This window comes from Macrotis lagotis, chromosome 2 (assembly GCF_037893015.1).
Source record: "Macrotis lagotis isolate mMagLag1 chromosome 2, bilby.v1.9.chrom.fasta, whole genome shotgun sequence".
NCBI lineage: Eukaryota > Metazoa > Chordata > Mammalia > Peramelemorphia > Peramelidae > Macrotis > Macrotis lagotis.
The window spans coordinates 33,645,311-33,662,506 of record NC_133659.1 but is presented as its reverse complement, the minus strand read 5'-3'; the positions used below and the strand labels follow the sequence as shown (position 1 = coordinate 33,662,506).

General features: G+C 48.3%; 1 protein-coding gene across 4 annotated transcripts in view; it reads right to left on the bottom strand.

Moving 5' to 3' along the window:
- ERI3 (ERI1 exoribonuclease family member 3) overlaps positions 1–17,196 on the bottom strand; it is a 165,458-nt gene that overhangs the window by 121,858 nt on the left and 26,404 nt on the right. The window lies entirely within an intron of this gene.

Sequence of the window (17,196 nt, the reverse complement as noted above, 5' to 3'; positions counted from 1 at the left end):
CCCCAAGGACACGAAGGTCAGATGAAAAAGTCCCTGCCCTCGAGCAGTCTTCATTCGATGTGAGCAGTGAGAGTCTCTGTCTCTCACGAGGCAGAGAAGGCCAACGACCAAGGGCCAGGGAATAAGAGGCATTCCAGGAAGGATGAGGCATCCCCCAAAGGCCAAGGTTCAGGGAACTGATGGAGGCCAGTTTAGCTGAAATATATGTCAAAGGGACTCCTATGAATTAAGTCCACAAAAACAGACTGAATCCAAATGTCACACCCCAAAAGGAACCACAGAGGATCCTGAACCCGGGCAGCAACGGAGTCCCACCTGGGCAACCACAGAGTCCCACCTGGCTTCAGAAAACTGCCTTTGGAACTGAGTGGAATACGGGACCTGGTGGAGTTCATACTGTCACAGAGTTCAGGCGAGGGGGTGGACAAGAGATCCGAGAGCTCACCCACTGATGGTGTTCCCTCTCACTATTTGTTCCCTAGAAGTCAGCTCCTGATCTAAGGCTGGAGCTCAAGATTCCTAAATGAGAGGGACCAGTCTAGCAAAAGGCGCCAGAAACCTCTGCCCCCACCAGGACTGCTCCCCACCCCATTAGCTCAGTGACGTGGGGTGAGCTAACACATTGGTCACCTTTTTGAGCCTCAATCTCCTAAGACAGAGTCAATCAACAAGCATTTATTAAGCACTTACTGTGCACCACCAAGCACAGAAAGAACCATCCCTGCCCTCCTGGAGCTTCCACTCTAACAGGGAGACAGGCCCATACAAAGAACCTGTGGATGACGCGACATACAGACATGGAGCTTAGCAGGGGCACACAAGCCCTAGAGGGCTAGTAAAGGCCTTTGGGCCCCCTCAACAGTAAAAAAGAAGGGCCTGTAAGTGCCGAGGTGGAGACACTGACAGGACGTCCAGGTGGAGACATCCCAGAGGAAGCTGGAGGTACAGCCTGGACCTCGGGAGACAGATGGAGGCTGGGCCCCAAGATCTGCTTCCCGGGAGCCGCTGAGAATACCCAGAAGGGAGGCTGAGCCTTCTGAGTCAGGGACCACCCATGGACCTCCTGACTATACGAAGGAAACTAACTACTATTAAACACTAGGAAACACTACTATTAAAATAAGGTTTTAAAGCAAATCCAGAGACTTTGAAAAAGGTTAAGAATCCCTGGTAGAGAGAAAGAAGGGAAGAAGACATAGGAGAGAGCCTTGGGAGAAAATCCACAGTTAGTGAGAGGGATCTGGATGTGAACCCGCAAAAAGGGAGAGGGAGGGAGGGAGGAAGGGGGATATGAAGTGAATGAGGAAGGGAGAGAGGATGTGAGGAAGGGAAGGAGGGAAGAAGGGAGGAAAGGAGGGAGGGAATAAGGAAAGAAGGAAGGGAAGGAGGGAGAGAAAGGGAGGGAAGGAAGAGGGAGGGAAGAGAAGGAAGGAAGAAGGGAGTGTAAAGGAGAGGGAGTGAAGGAGGGAGGGAAGAAGGAACATTTATCCAGCATCTATCATGGGCCAGTACTCTGCTCTGCAGGTCGCAAACATCCCATCTAGCTCATAATCCTGGTGTTATCTCTGTTATTACTGATGTAGTATTCCTAGCTCAGATCAACCCTTCTTATAGCAGTGAGCCTGAGGCAAACAGAGGCTCAGCTGACTTTCCCAGAGTCACTCAACCAGTAGGTCCCCCAAGCACAGATTGGCACTCAGATCTTTCGGGCTCCATCCAGCCCATGCTCCATCCAGGCATCCACCCAGCTGCCTCCTGAGTGAGCCAGGAGGAAGTAGTGTCACAAAAATGAGTAGAAAAGGTGATCAACAGTGGCCAAGAGAAGAGGGGAGATGTGCTGATACCTGGGAGCTGGCTTTCTCAAAGAATTGAGCAGGAAAAAAGGAAATGCAGAGGACACAGAGAGCAGGGACAGAAGGAGGATGGGGAAGCAGCCCAAGATGGGGAGAGAAGGGGTTGACAGTGGGGCGATCTGCTAGAGGGGGACGGGAAGGAATGGGGTCAAGGTCCCAGCCATGCTTTGGACAGTAGGCAGGAGGGCAATGCCCCAGAGAGTGGCCCCCTCAGGTAGAGGAGAAAGAAGCCGAAGGTAGAGGCAGGGAGCTCCCTTCCCTGTTCACAGGGCATTGTGTGAACCTACTAGAGTGCAGATGAAATGCACCTTGTGATCCTTCAAGCAATCTAGAAACACAGGACTGACCTGACACTTTCTAAACCTAATCTAATATGGTCCTTGGGCCTGCCAGACACTCACCCAGAGCCCACCTAGACTACATGCCATCCTTAACCACTCAGAAGTTATTATTAATATTAATTTTTAAATGAATCTTTTTTGTAAAGGTATGGGAAGATAGCAGTCCCTCCTGCCCCCCCCCCAATCCCTCTATCCCAGAACTACTGTCCTCTTTGGGGGGAGGAAACACTGGTGGTCCCCCCTTCCCGTGCCCAAACGTCAGCCTCTGCCTGCCAGCCTGACCATGTGTCTCTGCTGGCAGCAAGCAGGAGAACTAGAGAGCAGTGATTCATCAATAAGACTGCCAAGGATACAAATGACCCGCCATCAGAAATGGGCACCGATCTGTTCATAGAAAGTTCACACCATGCCAGGGAGATGGGCTCCTTAATTATTTCTTTAAAAAAATAAAAAGTCTGATGCCAAAAAGGAGAAAGCAGAGACTAGATAAAACCCACTAAGAGCCGCCTCCCCCCGCCCCATTCCGCCCCCCCCCCCCCACGAGCAGCCCAGGAACTTAATGGAGGAGGAGGAGGAGCAGGAGGGACAATTTGTTTGGTGTCTCCAAGATTAATTTGTCTCCGTTATTTAATAGAGATGCACAGCACCAAGGTTCTGGCGTGCAAATGAGCCAGTGGAGTGATGGCTCCTGGAGCCGCCTGCCTCCCCGACCGCTCCGGGAGAAGGGAAGCGCCAAAGTGGGGTGGGGGCGGAGGGGAGGGAGGGGAGGGAGGGGAGAGGGGGGAGGGGAGAGAATAAAAAAAATTATTGCTTTTTAATATTCAAAAACAGTTTGCGAAATTTAATCAAAACAGAGGAAAAGCTAACATTTTTACCACTTTGACATTTTTATTAGCGCTTTCATAAATTTTTAAAACATGAATGGAATTAGTTTACAACAAAAAAAAACTGCCCTGAAAACATCTGGAAGAGACAAATAGGAAATAATAAAAAAATAAATAAAAGCAAACTCCTCCGAGTAAAATTAGCATGTGGAAAAGGCAGCCACTGCAGAGAGGGGATGGCACAGGCGTGGGCCTGCAGGGTAGCCCAGCAACCTTGACAGGCATCAGGGCTTCTTCAGTGCCCCCAATCCCGGGCCATTGGCCACCCCCCCCCCCAACGACACGCACGCCAACCCCAGACCAGCCAAAGGTTCTGCCTAACATCTCTCCTGTGCCCAGGAACCGTGGAGGCCCCTGTCAGAGCCATACTGTGTGGGTGATGCATCTCTTTCTAATCCCACCTCCAAAGTCTAGGCCCGGGCTGAGGACAGCTCAGATCAGTGACCCATCCCAAGCTGGCCAAATGCAGAGGTTCAGAGAGAGGGAGAACCGTGAGTTGAAGAGGATGCTGGGGGTACTGGGGAGAGGAGGCAGAGAGGCAGCTTCCTCCTAGTCTTGGCAACAGACAATGCCCCAGGGGAGGCCTGAACCCACCTGGTTTCCTAACAAAGCAAACATCCAGCTAAATTGCAGGGCTGGTTCTCTCCAAGATGCCTGGTACAGGAGCCGATCTCCTGGTGCTTGGGAGGTCCCCGGGGGCTGGCCTGTCTCTGCCCCCCTGCCCCCTGCCCCGTCCATACCAGAGAGCTTCTCTCTCCCCGCCTGTCTGACAGGGTTTGCTGCTGTGGTAATCTAAGGCAACTCCTCACTAACCATGTTAGTCAGACCCACAATGAAATTTAACCTGTGACACAATGGTACTTTTCATTTAAACTTTCATTTGGAGAGAAGCAGTGTTTGGAGACCTGCAGTTTGTCCTGCTAATAAAGACAAGTGTTGGGACCTTTAAGGGTGCCATTCATCTTTGGCCTTTATTAAATTCAATTTTCTTAAGCCCATGATACATTATGAAATTAGGGGTTGACATTCCTCTGGAAACAAAAATATCTATCAAACATAAATAAAGGGGAAAAACTTGCTATTACCAAGAATTTATGGTTTAAAGTTGATCTCTTTCCACTTTGGTATAAGCACATGGCTTGTTTTAGAGATCCAGAATGCTATTACAGATCTAGAATTTCATTAGTATTTCTTATGAAATGCTAAGCACTTCAGCTCCCAGGTTCCCAGTCACAGTCACTGTCACTGTCACTGTCTCCCTAAGGCCCAAGGGAATAGCCGCTGTCCTCCACCCCTGGCCACCACCCCAGCGAGGCCCCATCAAACCCAATAGGGAAGGGGCAGAGAGAGAAAGAAAGAACCCAGAAGCCCCCAAGAGGAAGGGGGCTGTTGGTGCCTCTCTGCCTCAACTAGGCAGCTCACAGCATACCCAGGGAGCAGCTGGAGAGAGCCAGGGAAGGACCAGAGGGGTAGATGTGGAGTTGTCAGCAGAGAAACCTGGAAAGGAAGGAGGTCAGACCACATGGGGCCTCAAAGGCCAAGCCCGGGGGGGCGGTGTGTGAACTTTACCAGGGAAACAAAATTTTGGAGCCTGAGGATTCTAGCATTTGGGTGGAGTAGGGACTGGGAGTGGGGAGGCAAGAGGCAGCCCTAGGCCCATACAAGGCAGGCCTTTAACAAAGCCCATGCAGTAAGCTGAGGGTGGCCCAGGATGGTGGCACAGAGGACAGATGGGGAACAGAAGAGAGACCCAGAGCCTCCAAGCTTCCATACCCATTCTCAATCAGCTGCCTGGGCCACCATGGATTACAAGGCCCACAGAGGACTGAGATGTCCAGGTCCCAGAGGTCCCAAAGGCAGATGGATGGAGAGAGCCTTTAAGTCTGTACTATGTCAGACACAAGATAAAAAGACAATCCTGCCCTCCAGAAGCTTCTGATTTAATAAGAGACAGCACATTAAGGGGTGGGAGACAAAGGCACATCATGGTGCACCAGACCAGGAAATGGCATGTGGACCAGCCTGGGGGCCAGGTGGGTTGAAGCTATCTCTTGGAACCTAGCACTGTCTCAGGGGTGGTCTATAAGTGGAGGGAAGGGAAGGAAAGGGGGAGATGAGTGCCAACAGTGTGGGGCTGAGGGGAAGTAGAGCCTGGGGGAGATCCTCCCACAACCTGGCTCCAATCAAAAGCCAGGGTGAAGGATGGACTAGAAGGGGAGAGGGCCCAATAAAGCCCCCCAGTGCCCACCCAAGCAGGGCTATCCAAGCAGCTGGCCAGCAAAGCCTCATCAGTTTTGATTACAAGCACATTTTAGATGGTCAACTCCTCAAGGGCAGAGAGGGTCTTTGCCTCAGTACAGGGCCTGGTCCCATGCAGGCACTTAATAAAGCTTCCTGAGGGACAAGTACAGAATACCAGACTATCTGAAGGGGGTGCCTTAGGAAGACCCTGGGACTTGACATCAGGAGCCTAGGCTTTGCCATTCTCTCTCTGGCCTTGGAAAGCTACGCCAATTGCTCTCCAAGGGTCCTTTTGGCCCTGAACCCAGTGGTCTCCATCAGACAAGTATGCCCCCTCTCTAAAATGCCTGGTGGCCCTGGGCTTCTCCTGGCCAGGCACAGCTCCCCCCCCCCCATCTAAAACAGCCTCCACCCCAGAGGAAAGAGCTGTGGGGCCAGCACAGGCCTGGCCTCTCTGCTGCAGGGGCCCAGAATTGAATTTTTAAAAAACAGCATTGGTTACAGAAATCAATCACCCACCACAGGACCCCCCCGAAACAACTCAAAGTGAGGTAAATAGCCAGGTCCAGGTTGTGGCACATCCAGACAGCTTTCCCTCTGCTCCTGAGCAGGCCCAGAATCCACATTTGTGGCAACATTTGCCCAAGTTTTCTCGTTCTCAACATCCCCCAGGCAGCCTTCCTCCACTGCCTGCTTTTCCGGCTAACCCCATGACCAGCAGCCATTCCCAATAATCTTTGGATGAATCCCCCAAGGCAAGGATCTGGTCCAGTCTGGCAAGGGGGCCACCTGTCCAGCCCTATCTTCCACAACTCTTTGCCCCCCAATCCTTGATCCAGCCCCACTAAACCAGCCATCTAGGAGGTATTCCCCTTTTCACCTCTACTTACAGCCTCTCCCAACAGGCTGGAGCAGGGGGGCCACATCAAATGCAGTGAAATTTGAGGTGGTAAGTAAAACATTCTCCTCTAGAGATACAGATAACAACTTCACAGGGACAAAATGGGGGAGGCAGTGGGTTGTTGAAAATGGCCCGAGGGGGAGGGGGAGGGTTAGTGTGAGATCAATATGAATCAACACTGTGGTAAACAGTAATATCTCAAAGATTATGGAAAACAGGACAGGGACCACAAGGCTTGAGAAAGCAAATAAGGTCCTGATTTTCAAAAAAGGAAGAGACCAGTCTACAAAGTCAATGAACTCAACTTGGATTGCTATGAAAATTCATATAAGAAGTAGTTGGCAAAGGGAAGAAAAGGAAGCCAGCCTGGCTTCATCAAGGACAGATCTTGCCAAACTAACCTCATGTCCATTTTGACTCAGCTGCTAAACTGGTAGATCAGAGGATCTGATAGCTGGGGATAGAGCTGACTTAAACTTTTTTACTGAGTATATGATAAAACTGTCACAGTCTATTCTTGGGAAGGAAATAAAGAGATGTGGACTAGACGATAATACAATTTGATGTCTTCAGAACTGGCTAAATAAGTCAGATTCAGAAAATAATGTTTTCTTTTTAATTCTCAACTTAACAGACACCAAATAAAATGGCTATTTCCACATACGTAGTAGGATAGAAAAAGAAGAGTGTACATGAATTTGCAGACCCCTACTATGTACAGTTTGCTTTTCTTTTGAAATATACAATTAGTTCAACCTATCCTGCTAGTCCGTGCTTCTGACCTTCCTACCATCTTCTTTCTCTTCATTTTTAAAAAAAAGGAAACCTCAATGACCCTGGTTTTTTGCTCTTTTCTTTTTTTTTCCCTGCTATTTCCACTCTATCCCCTCTCTTCTGTTCATCTAGCCTCTTTTGGAAAAAAGAAAAGCCAAATATGCAGAGTCAAGCAAAATTAATTCCCACTACGGCCGTGTCTGAAAATGTCTGTCTGATTCTGCATCTCAAGTCCCTCACCTCTCTGTCATGAGGTTGCGGCTATGCTCTGGAATCACAGCTGATCATTGCATTGATCACTGGTCTTAAGTCTCAAAGAGTAGTTTTTAATGGCTCAATGTCAATGTGGTAGGAAGTCTCCAGTGGAGTACCCCAGGGATTGGTGCTTGGCCCTGGGCTATTTAATTTAACATTTCATCCATGACAAGGATACAGGCAGAGCTGGCATGCAACCCAATCTACAGAGGGTACAACATTAGGAAGGGGGGAAGAGTCAGGAGTCTAAAGGATCTTGACAGGCTAGAATATTAGGCTGAGACTAATAAGATGAAATTTAATAGGAATAGATGGAAAGCCTCACATTTAGTTTGGACTTCATGGATTTCTACACCGTGTGTGTGTGTGTGTGTGTGTGAGAGAGAGAGTGTGTGTGTGTGAGTGTGAGAGAGAGTGAGTGAGTGTGAGTGTGTGTGTGTGTGTGTGTGTGTGTGTGTGAGTGTGTGTGTGTGTGTATGTAAGCCTATATTCTACTCTTGTCCACTTATGATGGAAGGGAGGCTCATGGACACCTGCCCTCCATGTTTGTTCACTCTTCATCTTACACACACCAATTCTGTGAAATAGTATGTTTCTTTCCCTTTCTTCTCCCTACTACAACTCTAACCCCTACACGTTCTCATGTCTTTCTTTTCCTAAAATCCTCAAAACCACACTGCCTGACATTTAACTCTTTGTGACTCCTGAAGACCTCAAAGGTCTGAGAACCATATGTGTTTCTTCTCCTATTAGTCTGTTTGTCCTCTCCAAATGGTGAAATGTATTTACTGTGCAGGATTCCTATGCTCCCATTTCAGAATGTCTTGTCCATCTGGCCTTGTCAATCACCAACACTTGGTGGGCCCTTTTGTCCGCTAGAAGGTTATGCCCAATTTCCCGAACTGGTTATTTTTGGTTGTAAGCCTTCCTCTCTTTTGTCTTTTAGGATAGGACAGTCTAAATTTTTTCTTTTACAGTGGCAGTTACCAAATCTTCTGTGATCCAGATTGTGTCTCCTTGGTACTTGATTTCTTTCTGTCTGTTCACTGGCAGCATTTCTTTGGACTGGAAGCTCTGAACTTTTTGACTATCATGTTCCTGGGAGTTTTCCGTTTGAAATTCACCATTGGTTCCTCATGATGATGGTGCTTGTCCTTTATTTTCGAAGAAGACTACAACATCAGAGAAGTGATGCCAGGACATGCACATGAATTGGATTGGAGTGAGAGAGCTACTAAGTCCCCAGACCCACATTCTCTTCCAGAGTCATAGGAGTTCAGGGGCCAGATAGGAATCGAATGCCTGAAGATGGCCCTGGATGTAAGACAATCAGAATTAAGTGACTCGTGTCTGAGGCTGGATTTGAACTAAGGTCCTCCTGACTCCAGGGCAGTATTCTATCCACTGCACTACTGAAATGTTCTAAGAGATCTGGGCAGTTTTCATTTTTGATTTCCAGAAGTGATCTTTACAAACCTTTCCATCCAGTCAAGGATTGTACCAAACGTCTGTAGCAAGTCTACAAAAATTATGAAACAAGCAAGGAGGAGGCAGAAAGCAAGACATGCTAACAGGATCAGAGCAGCCCTTAGGAGCACAGCTGGTCCCCAACTGCTAGCTGGTACCAGAGCTGAGATTCTCTCTCTTAAACTTCTGTCTAGGTCAATTGGTTTTGATAGTATGTACTTTAAACTTTCTTATGGTTTTTCATTCTTTTCATTTTCTAACAAATATTTCTCACCTCATGGAGTTGTTGCTTCCTAGTTGGCCCATTCTGATTCTCAAGGAGTTCAGGACTTGGGTAAGGTGGATCATCATCTGTTTTTAGATTCCTTATTCTCCTTTCCATTCTTTTCCCCCAAGTTGCTGCTTCCTTAACCATTCTGGCTTTTATCTCATTCCATTTCTTCCAGGTACCCCAGAAGTCTTGTGGCCAGGGTACTCTTCCCTAAGGCTCTACCTGGACTGCTGGTGGAAGTACTCTCTTCATCTAGGTTCTCACTTGGGATTCTCTAATTCCACAATCTTTCTCTGCCATAATAAGAATGTTCTTGTTTCTATCTCCAACCCTCAGTTTTGGGCTGAGGGCTTTGTGTTTGGGTCAGACTTTTGGATGATGTGGGTATGCCCAGCTTGCTCTTTGGTCTTAGCAAGGATTCAAGCTTTGTCTTCCACAGGAATCTCTAGCTTGGACTTGTTCTTCTTTAAAAACCTTGAATTTTTTGGAGTTTAACTTAAATTTAAGTTAAGTTTTGATTATTTCTGTTTCCTTCTCGCTGCACAATCCCCAAACCAGATTGGGCTCCATCCCTTGCTTGCCCTGTCAGGCCCCAATCAGATGTTACTGCCTGTGTGGCTGCAGGCATCCTGCAAGAATACAGGGCTCCCTGGCCCTTTGAGCCCCTTGTGGTGGCTTAAATGGGGCCCTGTCCCAGAGGGCACCAGGAGATCTGCTGGAGCCCTGCTGCCTGGGGCTAGTCTGGCACTTTCAGGACTTGGGCAGGACACTGACAGTCTTTGGAATGGACAGAGTTTACAGCTGCTTCTCTTTGTTTCTGGCATGACTAACCTGGTTCATTTTCAGAGATGTGCTGGGGTGTCAGTACAGAATCAGGGCTCCTCAGAGTGTTAACTCACCACCATCTTCCCCCAGTTCTGGGGACACAGTCTCACCTCAGGTCAAGTTATAGCCAGTCCCTTCCTGGGTTATCCCATCCCAAGTATTGCCTCCCTCCTCCTCCTTCCAGTGAATGCCAGAGCTTCCTTATCACCCTTTCAAACCCTTCACAAACATTCTACAACTTCTCTTTCCAGCTGGACTGGACATTATTACTCTCCTGATTTTTCTCCATCTGTCACATGTCCAGCCTCCATCCCCAGTGCCTGGAATGCCCTTGCTCCTCCCTCTGCCTGTCTAGATTTCCCCTCCTTGTTCCTTTGTACTTTTCATTTGTATTGACTTTCTTTATGTTTAGTCTGTTTATACTTCTATGCCATCTTAGCCCCTTGTGAGCAGTGATTGCTTCATTCATTTTACAAATGGCCAGTGCCTGACACTTGACTGACAATGAGAACTATGCCCCAATTGAATAACTGCACTGGGCAGAGGAGGCAGAAGGCAAGGTATGCCAACCACCCAAGGGAAGGGGGCAAAGGGGCATAGGGTTAACCCTGACAACTAGCAAGAGAAGCCGGGGGGGCAGGGGGGTGTGTGGCAGCTCTGATTCTCACCCCAAAGGGAAGGGAGAGGACTGAGGGAAGGAGTCCAGGTCAAGAGAGAAGGCACCTCAGTGTGCCAGCTGGTCTCCCGAGTCCCCTTCCCTTCTATTGACCAGTCCAAAGAGCCACTGTGATCTTGGACTGCAGGAAGACAATCTCAGTCTTCAGGAATAAGGAAGAACCATCCCAGGCACTTTGAAGACCATGTCTGCAGTTTGTACTTAGGCCTGGTCACCACAACTTATGTCCACAGTGCTAAGCACCAGGAATACCAAAGACATAGCTCCTGCCTTCAAGGAGGTCCCTGTCTGATGTGGGGGAGGGAGGATGTCTGTCTGTCTGATGGGGGAGACAACACCCAGAGAACAAGGCCCAAGGTGAATGACAGAAAACTCAAAGAGAAGGCCCTGGCAGGGGTCTGGGGGCCTGGGAGGCAGGGGAGTCAGGAAGTGGAGAGAGGATGCCAGGAGAAGTGTCTTGAGCTGGGAAGAGGAACCTCTTGTGCCCCTGCCCCTCAGCCAAAACTTGGAGGCTGCAAGGGTCACAAAGAGCAGCTTGTGAATGGTTTGGAAAGCTCCACAGATCTGATCTTCGAGATCACAGGGAGCCCCGGGAGTCTACTGAGGGGAGAGAGGGTCAGCCCGGAGCAGCTGAGTAGATGATCCCCAAGGGTCAGTCATCACAGCCTCATCCAGGACAGGGTACCCCAGACTAGCTCTACTTCTGGCACAGTCACCAGGATGGGACACTAGTCGACCATGTGTCTCTGGAGCTTGGAGACCCATTGGGAAGCTGTGGCCTAACTAACAGATAAGTCTGAGATGACCCAAACCCCATGAGGACTCTGGCTAAGGAAGATGGCAGAGCCTGTCAGATAGAGACCTGTGGTTTTACCTAATAATTTCCCCTGGTTATGAGGCAGGATTTGGAGGGTGAGGAAGGGTAGGGGAGGAGGAAATGGGAAAGGACTGTGGTGTAAAGAACAAATACAACTTAAACAAACCCTGCAGCTGGGGAAATTCAGAACTAAATGAATGGTCAAACCCAAAAGCCATTTAAATGCTAAAGAAAGAAAGAGAGAAAAGAAAAGAAAAATCTTTTGTCTCAGTTTCCACATATGAAAAATGGGAATGATGATAAATTATCTACTGCCACATGGGAATATTACTAGATTTTAATGAGATAATTTATGTAAGATGCCTCAAAACCTGGCAATATAAATTCTAGCTATTATTGTTATTAGAACTATTATTAACATTCTTCATCACCATCACCATCATTACCTTCCATTGGTGGCAGAAAGCATATCAAAAACATAGAAAAGAAGGCTCTTGATCTTTCCATTACCCACAAGGGCACCATTGGCATGTTCTATCTGATCATAATCTTCTATCATTCCATCTCTCTGTCTTTACAACCCCAAATCTAGTTCTTTGTTCTCATTGTGACCTCTTATCCATCCACCCCCAGTTCGTTCCCAAGTCATCTGCCACTCAGTCCTGGCTATACTTTCCTCCTTTTCCTATCCTGATCGTTTGGTAAATGCATTCAATTCAGTACTATCTTCTATGTTAGTATCTCTTGTCCCCTTATTCTATCGACCAATCTCACCCTGCCACACCCCAACCTTGGACTACTTCTATCATCTGCTACCTGTGCTCCTAATCATCTGCTAGGGGAAAATCACAAACTATGTTAAATGGGTCTACAGCAAATTTATATTACATCACTGTAACTAAGCCCTCTCTGCAGTGAAGCAATCCTTTACAATCCTAATCAATTCACTATCCCACTCATCACACTCACTCACCTCTCCTCAAGTCCCCTTCCCCCATCTATAAGCCAAAGATCTCAACTTCATCCTTCATCCAAAAAAATAAATAAACCCATTCTCCAAAGACTTGCTTTTATCTCTCTTCCCTTCCTATAAAAATACTCAGACATTGTTCTCCACTATCTCCTCTTCCATGATTGTGTCTCACGAAGAGATGACCCTTTTCTTGTATAAGGCAAACTTTCTATAAGCACCCCGATTTCTGGTTTCAGATTGTCTACAGGACACCAAATTCAAGATTTATGAAAGCTGGTGTTACCAGACTGCAACTCAGGAGAGAGGATGAATACATAGATCTGGGAATCATTTCCAAAGAAATGATAAATGAACCCATAAGAGCTAAACACCAAATAAGAAAGAGGGAGACTTAGTGAATGACGTTCATGAGATGTGATCTGGATGAGGCTCCTACAAAGGAAATGGTTACAGACAGGTGAGGCAAGGAAAAGCAGGGAATGGCAGAATCACAAACAGAACAGAGTAACCTGGAGAAGAGGGGATTCACAGTGACAAAGAGATCAAGAAGGATTCAAAGGGGAGAAAACGCCATTAGATTTGGTAATTAAGAGATCACTGATAACTTCGGGGAGAGAAGTTTCAGTTGAATGAGGAGGTTACATGTCAGATTGCAGAGAATTAGGAAGAAAGTGGAAAGAGAAGAAGGAAGGCATCAATTTTGATGGCTTTCTTAAGTTTAGTGAAGAAGAGGAGGTGAGACATGGGAAGATAGTGGAAATAGATCAAACAAGAGCTTTTTTAAGGATAAGGTGGGTTTGTAGACAATGGGAAAGGAGCCAGTAGATAGGAGAGAACGGGAAATGACAATGTGGGACTTGGAGAAGAAGGGATAAGAAAGGAACCGACTTGCATGCAGAGAAGAAGAGTCAAGCTCCTCATTGTGAGACAGGGGCAAAGAAGGACTTCTGGTAAATGGTCTCAGTTTTTTCCAGTAAAAGTATGTGGTACAGTCTCAGGGACAGCCAGAACACAGAAGGAGAGGGAAATGAAAAGTATGAAGATGAAATCAAGTTTGTTAACTACACAGAACAGGCATTCCAGAGGGCCCAGCGAAAAGCATGTTCAGAAGAGAAGAAGCAGGATACTGAAGGGTCTTGGGTTTATGGCATATGAGGGTCTACTCAAAGAACTAGGTATGTTTAGCCTGAAAAAAGAGGAAAACTCAGCAGGGGGAAGATGATAAGTTTCCAAGCATTTACTTGAAAGGTTGTAACCTGAAAGAGAAATGAAGTTTTGTTTTGCTTGGCATCAGAAGGAAGAACTAGGAGCAATGAGTGAAAGCTGAAAAAAACAAACTGAAGCTCAATCTGGGAAAATCCCCTTGCTATGGGCCAGCCCTGGATCCTCAGACCTCAGACGCTGGGCTTTGCGTGCAGGAGGGACTCAATAGATGTCTGCTGAATTGAATCAGAGGAGGTCAGGGAAAAGGTGACGAAGTAATAGCAGATGGACCATCCACCTGCCTTTCAGGTGGGCAGGGGCTTGAGGAAAACTTGACCCTGGCTTAGCCACCTCACATAATTCTGCCTGCTGCAGTAACCACATCAAACACAACCGAAAGGCTGCAATGTACAGAACACAGAAAGCAACGCTGGTACTAAGAAAGGAGGAAAAAAGCCCATTTTGAGCTATCGCAGGAGGGAGTCAAGCTAGATTAGAAGCAGGGCCAGATGAGGAACTGTATTCAACAATGCACAATCTATCCAGTCACCTTTAAAAATGAAAAAGAAGGCCTCTGAGTGATAGAGGGAGGGAATAGAAGAGATTCCCAAAGGTCTTTGCCACCCTAGGACCCAACAAGCTTATTGTGTGGAAGGAGCTGGTGCTTGCCCAACAGAAGACTCCTCCCTCTTCTCTCAGAGAAGAGGTTACCAGCATGACCAAGAGTGTGGGGGCTTCTGGGAGCAAACTTGAAAGCCCAAAGAACCCAAGTAGGGATTGGGGGAAAAAATACTGGGACTTGGGGCCAGGGAGGGTCCCTCAGTTGAGGGAGGGGGGTCTGGATTCTGAATGGGATGAGGTTCTCCAATGGCACTGGTAGAACAGGGTGTATGTTTTAGAGCAACGTTCTGTGGGTTGGGATGGGGGAGAGGGTCCTGGGGGCCAGTTGTCTGCAGGGGAGGGGTCCCTGAGTGGGAAGATGGTGGTGCTCTAGAAGGCTCCAGAAGGAGTGGGAAGTCTCAGGAGGAAATGGGGTGGGGGGGGTGGACAAGAAGGGATATGTTAGGGAGTCAGGCACTGCAGGGGGGGCATCCCTAAGGGGATACAAAGGCAGGCAGAAAGATGAGGTATCAGCCTGTGCAGAGGGTGGGGTCTCAGGACCTGAGAGATCCAGGTGCCACATTCTGCATAGGCAGGAGCAACATGGGTTTGCTTCAGTTTCTATGGTTTGTATTTTTTTTAAGTCATTTTATGCACAAGGAGCTTATTTCTTAAACAAACACTCGTGGTTTTGATTTACACCGAAGACGGCTCCTAAATAATTTATGGCGGGTTAAATTTATTGCAGAGCCCTGGCTGGCTGCAAATTCGAATTGCCAAATAATTAGATTTTAGGGCCAAGCTTATAAATTATCCGTCGATTTGTCCGGACTTGTTTGTCAGCTGCTTTGTGCTCCAGGTCATCTTTGGCATTGGGCTATTTGTGTTTTAATTGTTGATTTGCACTTTGACAGATGAGAGCGGACGCCTCCAAGTTTCAGGGGGAGGATGGTAGGGAAATAAGGCCTTGAAAAGGCTTATTTTTCCCTCCCTCCCACTCCCCCCTTCCCATGTCAACCTCAAGGCCATTAAAATAGGAAAGAGCTCGAACACAGACAAGTGGCAGAGTATGTGAGTGTAAGTGTGAATGTGTGTGTATGTGTGTGTGTGTGTGTGTGACTGTCTGCAAGAGCGTGTGTGAGTGTAGGTGTGATTATGTATGTGTGTTTTAATGTGTGTGTATATGAGTATGTAGGTGAGTGACTGTGCAAATGTATGTGAATGTGTATGTTAGTCTGAATGTGTATATCTGAATATGTATTTGAGTGACTATGTGTGCAAATGTCTGTGTAATTATAAATGTGAGTGTGTATATATGTGTATAAGTGTTTGAATGTGAGTGTATAAGTGTGTATATGAGTGACTGTGCAAGCATGTGTGAATGTATGAAGGTGAGTGTGAGTGTGCGTGTGAGTATATGAAGGCAAATGTGAGTGTGAATGTGTGTGTGACTATGTGCAAGTGAGTGTGTGAGTGCATGAGAGTGTATGAGTGACGTGTGTGTGTGTGTCTGTGTGCACACACACCATTCACTTTAACAATGCTGCAACTCACAAATAAAGTCCAATGATGGCAGCTCCCTGGAAAAATGCCCCTTTCGTGGATACCCTGTGGGTGAGGGTGGATGGATGAACCTGAATTCCCAGCCCGCTAGTGCGTGGCCTGCCCCTTGCAGAGTGCTGAGACAGTGGTAGCCTCTGCTCAGCAGATCCTTCAGGACAGAAGCTGGCACCAAATGATTCCAGGGGAGCTACCTGTGCATATACATGGATCGTGAAGTTAACTGAAACAAATCTCAGGTACCAGAAGGAGGAAGCCAGCCCCCAGGGTGCCAGGAGGCAGGGAGAGAACCTGGCCAAATCCAAGAGCCGGCTCCCCCGGGCAGGAACAAGGCTGTCACGTATGGGCTCCTCCTCATGCCTACTGCCCTTGCCCTTTCTCCCCAAAGGGGGGACCCTCTATTTGCCTCAAAAAGAAAGCACAGACCAAGAAGGTTCAGCTAGAATCCCCCTCCCTTGGGAGACCAGAGGCATGATTCTGACATAATGCACCTGACCCACAGCACACTCCTAATCAGCCAATCCAAAGTGGATTGATAGGCCCAGGGGTCAAGTGACTTGCCTAGGGTCACACAGTAAGTGAATGATTTGGTTGCTGAGGGGAGTGGGGTGGTGGGGAGCCCTGAGGGATCCTAAACAACTGCTTCATTGACCAGACTAGGCTGTGGTATTGGGGGAAGGGGCAGGGTATGCATGCTTTGGAGGGCAGCGGCATGCTGCGTCCCCCCTTCCAGCCAGCCCAGGGTCCCTGGGAGTTGAGGAGGGTAGTGACACAAGACAGTCACCACCACAGAAGGACCCAGGCTCATGCTCTCACAGCGGCAGCAAGTGGCTTGTCCTGAGCTTCTGTCCCCAATACCTGATGGGCACCTTCAACCTCTCTGTTGAGAGAGGAGTGCAAGCAATCTGCCCAAGTCACCCAGGAAGGCAGTCATACAAGCCAAGTCACAGAAAACCCACCAGAGTTCTCTGCATATGACTTCAGGAGCTAGTCCCTCATCCAGGCCACAGCCCATAGGCAGCCAACCTGCCCAGACTGCCCACCACTATGGGTTGCCCAGCCAGCCCGACCCTCTCTCTCCTTTCTCAATTGCCAAGGGCCAAGGAAGGTGGCATGAGGCCCTGGCTGTGAGGGGCAAACCCCTGTGGTCACCTGCAGAGAGCGCCCCCACAGCCCAGAGCACCCCCCACCCTGCTCCATCTCCTAGGCATCCCTTCCTGCCAAGACTAGCCTTCAGCTCTACTGAGACAACAGGTGGGCCAGGATTCTCTGACTGCCTGGTAAAGCCCTTACCAGGATTCCGGGATCTGTCGGAAGAAAATCAAGAGTTCCCCAGGCCCCATCTGCCCATCTCGCCAACATATCAGGCAAGGGGGTGTGCGGGCAGACTTAGGCTTCCTCAATTTCTTCTCCTTCAAACCCTTCCTCAACCTGTGGATCCCGTCCTGTGAGAGGGTACCCCCGGGTCTTACCAATCTTTGCCCATAACCTGCTGTGGGGGCTCTTCATAACCCATCAGCCTCTAGTCTGGTGACTCTGGGCCCCCAGACCTCCC